Raw genomic sequence first — 14,637 nt, 5'->3', positions numbered from 1 at the left:
TCTATTTTTACATCGAAAATTGATGATATTTTTCTTTGTCAAGTAGCTTTGATGAACCAGTATTTTTTCCCTGCCCATCATTTTTTTATGTTCATATGATTGCTAAAACACTTGCTTTCAGTTTGACAAATATTAAATGTGATGACAACGTCACATGATAAAAATGAAATCATCAGTGCAGCATGTGACGCCAGCATGGCACTTGTTTCTATCGGCCGGCCTTGTGGCGTTAACCTGCCCAATCCATTTTCTTCAGCCCATATTACAAGGATGTTCAATCCAGAATCAAACCTGCTTCAAGCTGAAAGTATTCAAATAGTTGCTCAGCTCTACAGACAAAAACGCTGGACTGACTTCAAGACTCCTCCCAGTTCGATGCTAAATGCGACCGTCTGCAATTTTTTTCAGAAGTTTCAGCTGACTGTCAAAAGTTTTGTCTGTCAGAATCAGCCCCTTGAATCACTTGTAATAAGGTTCGTGAGGCAATCTGATGTCCTAACTATTCTGTTATTGTTAAACCTGTTACCGTTATATTCTCTTCAGGAAATCAGGAGCCATTTAAAGCATTTACTTTTCCAGGTTGTTCTTCAGATACATTTTTCCATAGATTCAGGAATCATTAGACACTAAATCATTGGGAAAATTATTTGCTGAAGTAAATTTATTGAAATAATTGAGGTGTGTTGAAGAAATATTTCCATAATACATTTGACTCATTACGCTACGGGCAGAGCTAAATCTGCTTCCATAATGGAAACAGATTTCAAGTTGCCGTTAAGGTTTTACTATTTTCACCATAGAATAAAGTTGTGTCACAGCCTTCAGGACAATCAGTAATTACTTTTATTTTTTCTCTTTGATTCAAATAATTTTCTTTTGTTAATTTAAGTTTTACAGGAATATTCATCAAGTATGGAATCTAAACTGAATATATAGTCTGCATTCCTTATCATTATTCTGCATGCTTCATTACATTAATTAAATGCATTTCTTATATGAATCTTAATGCAGATGCTAACTCACTCAGTTAGGGTCCAGTGGAGTTTCATACAAATGATTTTGCATGTTATTGCACTCCGTGTGTTCATGCCGAATGAAAGATCTAAATGACGCGCGATGACGTTGGGACACCTGCCTGAGGTCAATCGCGTCATTTTGCGCATCGGCGTGTCGGCCCATCCCTGCACATCGCCGGCAATATTCTGGCCCAAGAATATATACCAGCACCAGCTAATGAATCATCGTGACTCCTCTGAATGGATTGTTGGGGAGTCAGATCAAATACAAGCTGTTATCTAGCTTTGCATATTTGGTGTTGTACAGTTTATTGACTTAAATACATTTTGATACGAAATTCTCTGTATTGAATATAATTATGTATGCACAGATTGTCCAATTCTTCTAAGAACAATCATATATTTATAGAGCGACAGGAAATGCTAGACTGCTATGTTTGGTGATAAAAGCCATATTTTCAAGCTCTGGTTTCAAGGTCTAAAAGATACTTCAGCCACTGAATTGTTTTCTTAACCATGTTCAACATATGGAAGCATTCCAGGCCCAGTGATTGCCCTATCCTTGAGTATATTTATCGCAAAAGTTCAATTTTCTATATAATTGTCAGTCAATCTTCTTCAAGGAATAGTTCAACAATCCAAAGCAGACATAAATACACCAAATATGCAATTTCTGAATCTACAGGTTGTACTTCAATACTGACCCTTGGAAATACTGAGAAGGTTGCAGCAGTGACTGAAAGGCCAATCACTTCATGGTGGCCTTTAGATAAAATATATTTTCAAACTTGCTTCTAGATAGTAGTGGTCGTAAGTTTGAAAGGTGCTATCGAAGGAGCTTTGGTAAATTCCTGCAGTGCATCTTGTAGATGGCACACACTGCTGCCATTGTGCATCGGTGGTGGAGGGAGTAAACGTTTGTGGATGTGGTGCCAATCAAGCAGGCTGCTTTGGCCTGGAGAGTGTCAAGCTTCTTGAGTGTTGTGGGGGCTGCACTCATCCAGGCACATGGGGGGGTTTTCCAACACACTCTTGGCTGGTGCTTTGTAGATGGTGGACAGGCTTTGGGGAGTCAGGAGGTGAGTTACTCGCCACAGGATTCCTAGCCTCTGACCTGCTCTTGTAGCCACAGCATTTATATGGCTAGTCCAGTTCAGTTTCTAATTAATGGTAACCCCCAGGATGTTGATAGTGGGGGTTACAGTGATGGTGAACCCATTGAATGTCAAGGGGTGATGGTTAGATTCTCTCTTGTTGGAGACGGTCATTACCTAGCACTTGTGTGGAGCAAATGTTACTTGCCACTTGTCAGCCCAAGCCTGGATATTGTCTAGGTCTTGCTGCATTTGGACATGGGCTGCTTTAGTATCTGAGGAGTTGCAAATGGTGCTGAACATTGTGCAATCATCAGCGAACATCCCCGCTTCTGACCTTATGATGGAAGGAAGGTCATTGACAAAGCAGCTAAAGATGGTTGAGCCGAGGACACTATCCTTAGGAACTCCTGCAGTGATGTCCTGGAGCTGAGATGACTGACCTCCAACAACCACAACCATCTTCCTTTGTGCTAGGTATGACTCCAACCAGTGAAGAGATTTCCCCCTGATTCTCATTGACTCCAGTTTTGCTAGGGGTCCTTGATGCCACACTCGGTCAAATGTTGCCTTGATGTCAAGGGCAGTCACTCTTACCTCGCCTTGGGAGTTCAGCTCTTTTGTTCATGTTTGAACCAAGGTTGTAATCAGGTCGGGAACTAAGTGGCCCTGGTGGAACCCAAACTGGGCGGCAGTGAGCACGTTATTGCAAAGCAAATGCAGCTGGCTAGCACTGTTGATGACCCCATCCATTACTTTACTGATGATAGAGAGCAGACTGATGGGGCGGTTAATGGCTGGGTTGCATTTGTCCTGCTTTTTGTGTACAGGACATACCTGGGAAAGTTTCCACATAGCTGGTTAAATGCCAGTGTTGTAGCTGTACTGGAACAGCTTGGCTAGGGGCGTGGCAAGTTCTGAAGCACAAGTCTTCAGTACTATCGCTGGAATATTGTCAGGCCCCATAGCCTTTGCAGTATCCGGTGCCTTCAGCCACTTCCTGATTTCATGTGAAGTGAATTGATTTGGTTGAAGACTGGCATCTGTGATGCTGGGGGACCTCCGCAGGAGGTCAAGATGAATCATTGACCGGCACTTTTGGCTAAAGATTGTAGCAAATGCTTCAGCCTTATCTTTTGCACTGATGTTTGAAGGGGATATTTGTGGAGCCTCCTCCTCCAATGAGTTGTTCTTGTAGGTTTAAAATGCAAAAGATTAAATTTTAACTACCTGCTACATTGAATGAAACACAGAATTATAGAATGATAGAGCACAGAAGGAGGCCACTTCTGTCTCAACAAAATTTGAGATGTGTATCTCCTGATGTTAGAGATTTTTAGCAGTTTTGAATGGATCAACACACTCATGTTAGAAGTGGAGATTATAAATTCCTGACATCAAGTTTTAGCATCAGAATAGGATGGCAAAATCTGCCAGAGAAACACCAATTAGCTCCTTAACTGAGATTGATCTCGTTAACGCAGGCTGCATTTCTACAATTAAGAGCTGACAACAATAAATCAATTTCAAGAGTTAGCATTGACAGTACAATGTTTTGTGAAATTTGGCAAAACCTGAGTTATCTGAATTTTGCATGTAGCTGCCAACATCCAGTCAGATAAGGAGCAGAATGAATGGGAGATCCTTTTATGAGTTCTTGGGATGTGGGCGTTGCTGGCTAGGCTGGCATTTATTGCCCATCCCTAATTGCCCTTGAGAACTGAGTGACTTGTTAGAACATCTCTAACGGCAGTTAAGAGTTAACTACATTGCTGTGGGTCTGGAGTCACATCTAGGCCAGACCAGGTAAGAACAGCAGATTTCCTTTCCTAAAGGACATTAATGAAGCAGATGGATTTTTACAACAATCAGCAATGGTTTCAGACTTCTAATTCCAGACTTTTATTAAATTCAAATTTCATCATCTGCCATACTGGGATTTGAAGAGAAGATTTCTTAGAAATGTTCAAAATCATGAAGGGTTTTGATAAGTTAAGTAGTTTTGTAAAATTTGTCTTTCTTAAGTATTTTTCTTCTCTCTGTCTTACAAATTCATTTAGGATCATGCTTACTATGTTATCAGTATTTAGTTACCAGCATGATGAGAGCATTACTTTGGGTCTCTGAATTGCTAGTCTAGTGACAATACCAGTATGCCACCACCTCCCCAGGATGGTGCACAGGAGCATAACTCTCAAAAGAAGCCCACAAAGGGGCTTTCTGGCTGCTTTATTATTCTTGGAAGGGGTTTATCTAACTGCAAACTTGGATGGTTCACACAGAAACAATACTCCCTGATGGTGGAATGTCAAGTTGAGAAGTGCTTCAAATGTCCATAGTGAGATGCTCCCTGCCTTCCATTAAGTACAAACATGCCATGTAATGAGTCATATAGGATAGATTGCCCCTGAATCACCCTGTTTAGATAAATGTTGATGGCCATTTCCTCATGGTTGCCGCTGATTAGTCTGGTGCTGATTCTCCACCACCATCAGTTTCAAATTGAAAACAAGCTGCTCTCTGTCATTACTATTACCTATATTTGGAGCTAAAAATGAAGTCACTGACTGCATAGCCCAAACCACTTTCAACCAGCCTTTAGCTCCTCTCTCTTTGGTGAGTACTCCTGTGTTGATTTCTGGGTCAGTAGTTGTGCATGTATAATTGTCTCCTTATTCATGGAGTGACATACTGCAGCTAAGGTGCAGAGAATGTTAAGAGAAGATTTCTTAGAAATGTTCAAAATCATGAAGGGTTTTGATAAGTTAAGTAGTTTTGTAAAATTTGTCTTTCTTAAGTATTTCTCTTCGCTCTGTCTTACAAATTTATTTAGGATCAAGCTTACTATATTATCAGTATTTATTTACCAGCATGATGAACAGAAGCTCTAAAACATACCCATTGGTTTTCAGCTGAGATTTTATAAAGTACTATCCCCAAGCTGATTTGTTAAAGATCTTTTCTTTTGCCATGACATTGACCTTCTTTAAAGATTATAAAGTTGAGTACTGGTTTATCCCAGACTGTGGGCAGAATCATAATGAATGGTGGGGCAAAGTTAATAAATTTTTCCAGGTCCTGACGATTGCTTCCAATCTCCACCCCTCCATCATTTTCACATAGTTCATCTCTGACACTTCCCTTCCCTTCCTTAACCTCTCTGTCTCAATTAATGATGATAGACTGTCCACCAATATCCATTACAAGCCTACTGACTCCCACAGCTACCTCGACTACAGCTCCTCACACCCTGCTTCCTGTAAGGACTCCATCCCATTTTCTCAGTTCTTTCACCCTCCATCGCATCTGTTCTGATGATGCCACTTTCAAAAACAGTTCCTCTGACATGTCATCCTTCTTCCTTAACCGAGGTTTTCCACCCACGGTGGTTGACAGGGCCCTCCATCGTGTCCGGCCCATCTCCAGCGCATCCGCCCTCACGCCTTCTCCTCCCTCCCAGAAACATGAGAGGGTCCCCCTTGTCCTCAGTTATCACCCCACCAGCCTCCGCATTCAAAGGCTCATCCTCTGCCATTTCCGCCAACTCCAGCATGATGCCACCACCAAACACATCTTCCCTTCACCACCCCTGGTGGCATTCCATAGGGATCATTCCTTCCGTGACACCCTGGTCCACTCCTCCATCACTGTCTACTCCTCAACCCCCTCCCACAGCACCCATCCATGCGACCGCAGAAGATGCAACACCTGCCCCTTCACTTTCTCTCTCCTCACCGTCCAAGGGCCCACACACTCCTTTCAAGTGAAGCAGCTTTTCACTTGCACTTCCTTCAACTTAGTCTACTGCATTCATTGCTCCCAATGCGGTTTCCTCTACATTGGAGAGACCAAATGCAGACTGGGTGACCGCTTTGCAGAACACCTTCGGTCTGTCCGCAAGCATTACCCAGACCTCCCTGTCACTTGCCATTTCAACACTCCACCCTGCTCTCTTGGCTGTCCTTGGCTTGCTGCAGTGTTTCAGTGAAGCTCAACACAAACTGGAGGAACAGCACCTCATCTTCCGACTAGGCACTTTACAGCCTTCCGGACTGAATATTGAATTCAACAATTTTAGATCTTGAACTATCTCCTCCATGCCCACCCCCTCCTGTTTTTTCCCCCTCCTTTTTGTTTTTTTCCAATAATTTATATAGATTTTTTTTCCCACCTATTTCCACTATTTTTAAATGTATTTCCACCCATTGTTTATTTCTACCTTTTAGTATTCCCCCACCCCCACTAGAGCTATCTGTACCTTATCTGTCCTGTCTTCTACTCTTAATTAGCACATTCCTTTAGATAACATCACCACCTTCAACACCTCTTTTTTCTTTTGTCTGTGACATCTTTTGGTTATCTCTACCTATTACTGGCTGCTTGTCCCAACAACCGCACCACCACACCGCCCCCCCCCCCACCCCCTTAAACCAGCTTATATTTCATCCCTTTCCTATTTTTACTTAGTTCTATTGAAGGGTCATGAGGACTCGAAACGTCAACTGTGCTCTCCTCCGCCGATGCTGCCAGACCTGCTGAGTTTTTCCAGATATTTCTGTTTCTGTTTTTGTTTTTGAGCTTTTACCATGTTGGGACTAAAATGTTTTAACTGGTGCTCATGGAATCCTGTTGTGTGCAACATTGTTACCATATTTCAAAGTAATTTATTGTATCTGAAGCATTTTGAAATGTTTCTGAAATGTGTGGAAGTGAATGTCTGTTTTTATTTTCTCTCTTGGCAGAGCTGCAGAAAATTCAATTCTGTCTGCCTCTCTACTGCATGACTGACTACCAAACATGACCAAACATGACACTCAGGATTGAAATCCAAAAAACATTGTCATTGAAGCCCCAAGTAAATTAACAACATAGCTAGCTCAAAAAAGGCAATCATTGAACAACTGAACAATCCGTGACTTAGGAGCCAATCTCCAACCCATCCTGCCAGCCACTAAAGTTGTGTGGCAAAAGGTGAGTAAAGGAGAGATAGTATTATTTGCTTTAATTTTGACAGCTTACATTCATATTCATTTGAGTATGCTATGCACTCAAAGTATGTTTTGACCACACTGCCTTTGGGAAGAGTAATTAATGTATTCGGGTTCATTGATTAATATGTTTGCTCTTAATTACTGGAAACTACTTGGACCAAGGAATAACTTTGGCTATCAGTAGTCCTTCTGTTTGGGATCACTGGACTGCCCAAACATGGCCCATTTATTTCCGGATTCTTACTTTTCCTGTGAAGATAAAAGTTTAAAACAACTAATATAAGATGGTGAATATCACAGCCTTTCAAAAGGAGTACCTGCTCTTTTGTACTCTCTTGCAGTTTCAAATTAAAGGGTTTGATAGGGTAGATGGAGATAAACTGTCTCTACTGGTGCATGAGTCCAGAACAAGTGGGCATAATATTAATATTAAAGCTAGGCTGCTCAGAGGAGTTGTCAGGAAGCACTTCTTCACACAAAGGTGTTATGGAAGTCTTGGAACTTCCACCCCCCAAAAAAACGGTTGAGGCAGCAGGTCAATTGAAAATTTCAAAACTGATTTTGATATATTTTTGTTGGTCAAGATTTTAAGTATTACTGAGTCAAGGCAGGTAGACTGTTACAATAATGATCAACCATGGCCTAATTGAATAATGGGAAAAGGGGCTGATTGGCCTACTTATGCTCCTATGTTTCAATGAATGCCTTGAGAAATACTTAGCATGTTCATCATCATCTGTTAACAAAGGTGAATATCACACTAGCCTAATAACCAAAATGATCTTTTGCTTTAGGCAGACCAGAGTAAAAGGGAACTTGCCTCAGCACAAAATCCAATTCACAAGATGGCAAGAGGCTATTTGATGACTTTTTCACCATGTTCTATAGCACATTTCAAAAACACAACTTGGAGGGAGAACGTTAGCAGCTCTTCAGTTTAATGATGTGGAGAGAACAATGCTGCCTGGGAGTTTTTGTTTACATGTGCTACGTGCAAGAAGTAAATGAAACGAAAGGCTACAATCAGCTGTGGTCTTAGCGACAGCTACGCCCATAACACTGACCATCAGCTGTAATCACAAAGAAAACCAAGTTTCCTTATTTTGCTATATCTCAGTTAAGTATAGCCAATTAAGAGGTTGAGCTTATTTTAATTTAATTTTGTTAGATTTATTTTCTGAAGCAATTTATTTTCAGAAACAGTTTCAGGATTAAAGAAAATTACAGTGCTTCTTTGCATTTTTGTACAAGCAGAGTGGTGCTTTTTTAAAGAGATACACCAGCAGGTTCTATAATGTCAATGTGAAATGGATTGTGAAAGTATTTGAAAGTTTCTCATTTTGGATTGGTTTGTGTTTACATGAAAATCCATCCAATGGGATTGAGCTCCAATCTACTGCACTTAGTTTTAATTATCATACAGCCGTTCTAGTTAAGTGATATATAGTTGAACTGCACTCTCTGACCTGGCATGTGACACTACTTTCATCTTAATGCATATTGGATTGTTCAATGGAAACAAAACGGAAATAGTGAGAGAGCTAACTTGAAATGCCTTTAAATAGATTTAAGGGAAAATCCAATTGAAGGATTTCAACAATGAGCAAAAATGGCTGGAATCTTGCTACAATGAGACATGAAGAGCAGGAGGCCATTCAGCCCTTCCAGCCTGTTCCACCTCAGAAGCAGGTCAGATATGTGCCTCAACTCCATTTATGTGCCTTTTTTCCATATCTTGAGGAACTCTTACCTAGTCAAACGTCTATCAATTTCATTGTTGAAATTTTAAACTGATTCAACATCTGCAGACTTTGGGGTGGGGGTGGGGGGTGGGTCAAGAGCTCTAGATCTCCACTGCCTTTCGTTTGAAGAAGTGGTTCTTAACTTCACTCCAAATTGGCCTAACTTGAATTTTAAGATCATGCCTTTTTCTTCTAGATTCCTTCACCAGAGCTAAGATTCTTTGTATCTACTTTTTCAAATCCTATTATTTTAAATTACCTTCCAAACTCAAGGAAATACAAACCAAGTTTATACAATCTGCCCCATAATTTAGTTCTGGTATGATTCTGGTGAATTTGCACTGTAAGGCCAATGTATCTTTCCTGAAGCTCAATGTCCAAAGTTGAACACAATACTCCCGATAGGGAGATCAAGGTTCTGTGTGACTTTCTTACTCAGAGTCTCAGACGTTGCCCTTCATAAACTCTAAAACTCTACCTTTTATACCGGACCTAGTGCTATTTCCCATTCCCATCCTCATTAAGCATGTCCCCTTAAAAGGCCAATATTAAAATACTCATCCAAGTGTTTAAATCCCTCCATAATCTCACTCCTGCCTGTCTTGGAAACTTCCTTGAGCAGTCCCCCAATCTCACCTCCCAACCCCACCACCGCCAACCCATATTTTGCATTCCTCTGTCTCTGGCCTCTTGCATCCCTTCTCACTATAACCGACCATTGGCAATCTTGCACTCAGCCATATAGGTCCTAAAGTCTGGAATTCTTTCCCTTAGTCCCTCTGCTTCCAGACTTCTCCCTCCTTTAACAGCGTCCTTAAAACTCACCTCTTGGACCAACCCTTTCCTCACTCCTTGTAGTTCTTTCTTTGGATTGGCTTCTGTTTTCCTAACATGGGCGTGAGGTGCCTTGGGATATTTTTCTGCATTAAAGATGCTATGTAAATCCAAGTGGTTGTTTACAAACAAGGAATAATCTCACATTTTATAATGTCCACCTGGATAAAAGAACTTTTTTGCCTTATGTCGAAGAGTATGCAGTGTTTAATGTTGTTGCTAGAGATTTCTGTTCTTACTTCTGCACTCTCACCTCTGGAGTCCTTCAAGGATCTGCCCTTGGGCTTCTCCTATTTCTCATCGACATGCTGTTACTCAGTGACTTATCTCAAAATACAACATCAGATTCTATATATATAAGTTGCCGATACCTGGCTCTACCTCAACGCCACCTCTCTCATCTCCTCTACTGCCTCGGATTAGTCACACTGCTGGTTTCAAATTCAGTATTGGATGAGCAGAAATATTTTGCAATTATTGGGAAGATTGAAGCCATTACCTTCAGTCCCAGCTACAAACCGCTATCTATTGACTCCATCCTTCTCCATGATCATTATCTGATGCTGAAACAAACCATGTGCAATCTTGATGTACTGTTTGACCCTGAGCTGCAGAGCTTCTGACCAAATACCCTCTCCATCACCACCCCTGTAACGTCGCTTGTCTTTACTCCTGCCTCAGCTCACTTGCTGCTGAAAACACTCTCACACCTTTTTTTACCTCTCGGCTGAATTGTTCTAACTTTCTCTTGATCAGTCTCCCACCTTGCATCCTCCATAAACTTGAGCTCAGCCAAAACTCTGCTGCCTGTATCCTAACTCACACCAAGTCTCGTTTACCATTCATCCCTGTACTTGTTGAATTACATTGACTCCTGGTCTAGCAATGCCTCAATTTTAAAAGTCGCATTCTTGATTTCAATTCCCTCCAGGAGCCTCCTTATCTCTGTACTATTTCCAGTTCTGAAACCCTCTGAAATCTCTGCACCACTCCACTTCTGATCTCTTGCGCGTTCCTGATTTTCATCACACCACCACATGACCTAATAGCCCTTTATGTAACTCAGTTCCAAATTTTGTTTGATCATTATTCCTGTGAAATGCCTTAGGATGTTTTCTCATGTTCAAGGAGGCATGTAAATATAAGTTGTTCCTTTTCTTGCTGTTGTGATCATATAATTCCACCTGTATCCACAAGATGGAGCTTTGTCTTAGAGGTAATAATGCTACCATTCATTTCGTAAATTCATAGCTAACAGACCTGAACAAGTTAGAACATGTCCTGCTGAATGACTATATTAAAGGAGGGCTTTGTGTTATTTAAACTCAGTTCTACATACAATTACTATGCAACTACATGTTTCATGGGTCAGTGAAGGGAAACTCAAACCCCAGAATGTGATATCTCTACAAAATGAATTCTATTTCCAAAGATAATGTTAATTGGCCTTATTAAACTTGAATCTACAGCAAGCTCACAGCAAAGTTACATTCATTAAAGATATGACAGCAAATGCTTCTTGTCAATGCAAGGACTCTTTCTGTCTACCTTAATGATCTAGCATTTTTCTTAACTAATGAAAGATGCAATACCTCGGCAGTATGTTTAGACATCCCTCTCTTATTCATTTCATTTGATGGATACATGAACTGGGAATTAATTCCTCCATGTACTGAGAGTTCTCTTTACTGGGCATTGAAAGAAAGCATGCATTATTCCATGCTTTAAATAAACTAAATACATCATTACAGGAAAATTTCAACAAAATCTACAGAAAATTATAGACAGCAATTTTAAGGAATCTGCATTTTTAGGCAACAGCAAATCTAGAATTATTTGGAATGCTTTGCATGTGCATATTGTTAACTTGACACAATATTAATTTCCACCAAAGGGGAAGAATCACATTTGTGATTTTTTGAAAACTGAATAGAGACAAACTTTTAGCACTTATTCTTTATATTCAATATGTTACATGATTTGCTTCTGTGTTACTGCTGCTTATTCCAGATTTGTAAAAGAATTTGTTTGGTTGGGCTTAAGAACATTGAATACAAGTGAACGTTATCCTTTTATGTTCCCTATTTTATATTGATTTTTACAAGATTATTGTCAAAGCAAATTTGGAAGTAAACCTTTTCTGAGCATCTTCAAGAAGCTTGGTTATTTCCTTCATTTCAGCTCTCCGTAAAGCAATAATCCACTTAATATCTGGGGAAGCAGTTCTCGTATTTGACTCCAATATTTATAGGGAGTTAGGGGACATATGGGAGAGGCTGGAAATGGCTGAAGACCATGGCAAGGCTGGGGCCACGGAGATCCTGCTGTATTTAACAGCAAGGAAGTAATTAACTATAGTCCACAAAGGACCATAGGTATCTTTCTACACAGGCGGACAATTGGTTATATATAGCTTGAAGGGCACCAATCTGCAAGCATGGGGCAAGGCGAAGAGGCAGGTCTCCAGGACCTATCACAGCCAGTACTGGGGTGAGCCGTTAGCATCATTCTGCATCACACTCTAGCCAACTGAACTAATGGCCCCCACCAATTTAGTAGCAGGAGCTCATTATCATTGTTTTCTTCTGTTTCTTGCTGGGTAACCAGCCAAATTGGCAGCCTAGCCAGTTGGTGGGAAAACCAGTGCCCGGAAGCCACAGCGGGAAAACTCGGGGATGGTTCCCAGCAACTGGGAATAGGGAAATTTGATAATGAGGGCTGGCGGTAGGGTGGGGTGAGGCGGTGGGGGGTGGTTTGTGGGATTAGGATTGACTGATAGATAGATAGAGAGAGAGAGAGACCATTGGGTCTGAAGAGTGAGAGATCATCAGTGGGGAGAGAGATTCCATAATCAACAGTTGAAAGGCTGAAGGTTTCTTTGAAGAACTAGGTCTCCATGAAATACCAAAAGTATACTTTATTCATAAAATTTATGAGTATATTACTTGAACATTTAAAGTTGACATTACATAAGGTGCAATCCAAATGCTTTTTTGCAATACTGAATGTTAGTCACTACATTTACAATTACAGTTAATATTTACCATATTCATTAGATATTGAACATACAGCCCGAAGAGCTTTTCACAGTTTCCAGCCTCTGGGTGTTATACATGGCTGAAGGGCCTTAGACAGTGGCCTTTCCCAACTGCACCTTTGCGGCAGCTGCCCCAAGCTTTAGTGCATCCTCAGCATGTTGTCCTGGACCTTGGGATGTGCCAGTCTGCAAAGCTGGGTCAAGGACCATTCTTTGCACTGGAAGACCAGCAAGTTTTGGACAGACCATTGAGCATCAAGGTCATGCCAAATGAGTTGTGCACAGAGCTGCAATGAAAATGATGTATCCCTTTAGAAGCTCAAAGCTAGAGGACAGTTATGACAGCAAAGTAAATGTTGCTTTAAAATTGAGGCTTAGTTTGAAGTGTCATTCCGCTGATTATCACCAGACATTTAATAAGTGACATCCAAAAAAACATGAAAGGCATAGAATCTACTATTTAACTGTTCACCTTTTTGTTGTATTTATTACTGATGCTCAGAAATATACATGGGTAAGAAATTTGTTTTGGGTGGCTGCATGGTGGAAAAGAAATATGCAAAATATGATGCGAATGAAAGATTTGTTTCTGCCGATTCTTGCTTCCTTCCAAGAATTTCTACCCTACAGTGCATGAATACCTGGTCTGATTCAGCACAGCGGTGAAATGTTTGCTTTGTTTACACTGTCAGGTATCATTTTTATATTATATCAATGCTGTGCAGCATGATGTTTATTGTGCGTTCTCCCATCAGCTTCACACTTACACTAAACTTGTGAAGTTAAATCAGGTCTGAAGACCCAAATTAACTATGACACAAAGCAGAGTGAAACTAGCTCTTAACTACAGGGAATCCCACTTTACTCGAGTCTGGTGACAAATCAATTGCTAATTCCAGATTCAGGCTACATCCAAACTATAACTGCAGCGTGACTGAAAACTGCTTTGATCTGATGCTACAGTTGCAATGTAAATCCTTTGATATGCACTGGTGGCAGTGAGGTTCCTCACTATCATGGTGTACCTGCAAAAATGTTCCCTATTAATGAATTGAATGAAGCCAGTTATGAACACACATAAGGGGCATTCTGAGTGCAGCATATCCTTGGGTAGGAGACGATGCAGGAAATCAGATTGTGTCAGACATGCAAGAACAGGCAGGCCCAAGGTCCAATCAACAATGGGTCCAAGCCTCATTTAAATTGACTTTTTAAATTAAGCTTTTTATTTTTAAAAAGTTTATAACATTATTTTTTCAGGGACTGAGACTCCATACATTTAAAATTACTTTTTCTGGACCAGAGAAGTTGTTCATTAATAATTATCACATTGCACCATTCAAAACTCACATATTCTTGACTGTACAGGGTCTAACTTTTTCATTTGTATTTCGAGTGAGACTACTTCACACCATGACAGTGATCCTTGTCAAATTCCATCAACGAAGACTGCAACCCAGTGGAGAAGCAGGGAATTACTGACAGCAGCTTCCATTTTTGTGGTTTCCACTGTGTGTGTGTGTGAATGTTAAAAGCTGCTGTTAGTTTATGCAGAGATAACTGTGAATGCTGACAGGCTCCCTGTTATTAGTATAGCAAATTCTAAACCAATATAAAAACAGATTGGGCACAGGTCATCCCAAATTGATATGCTGTATACCCATTTTATGTTTGAAATTCTACCCCCATTTCTCTTTTGCACCAATGTGCAATGAGTTGTAAAACTGTGATTAACATATTTACAAAGGAGCCAAAAGGAAATTCTCATTACAAATGTCGTCTACTCAAAATAATTAGTAGAAATATTCTATTCATGCAACTTGCAGAAGTGAAACATTTATAAATTACTGAGTCATTGTAACTTGTGGAAAAAAAATCACACCTGCCACTTGGAGTGGCTTGTGATCCTGAGCCTGTGATAAG

Source organism: Carcharodon carcharias, chromosome 9 (assembly GCF_017639515.1).
Source record: "Carcharodon carcharias isolate sCarCar2 chromosome 9, sCarCar2.pri, whole genome shotgun sequence".
NCBI classification, from domain to species: Eukaryota; Metazoa; Chordata; class Chondrichthyes; order Lamniformes; family Lamnidae; genus Carcharodon; species Carcharodon carcharias.
This window is presented reverse-complemented; position numbering follows the sequence as displayed.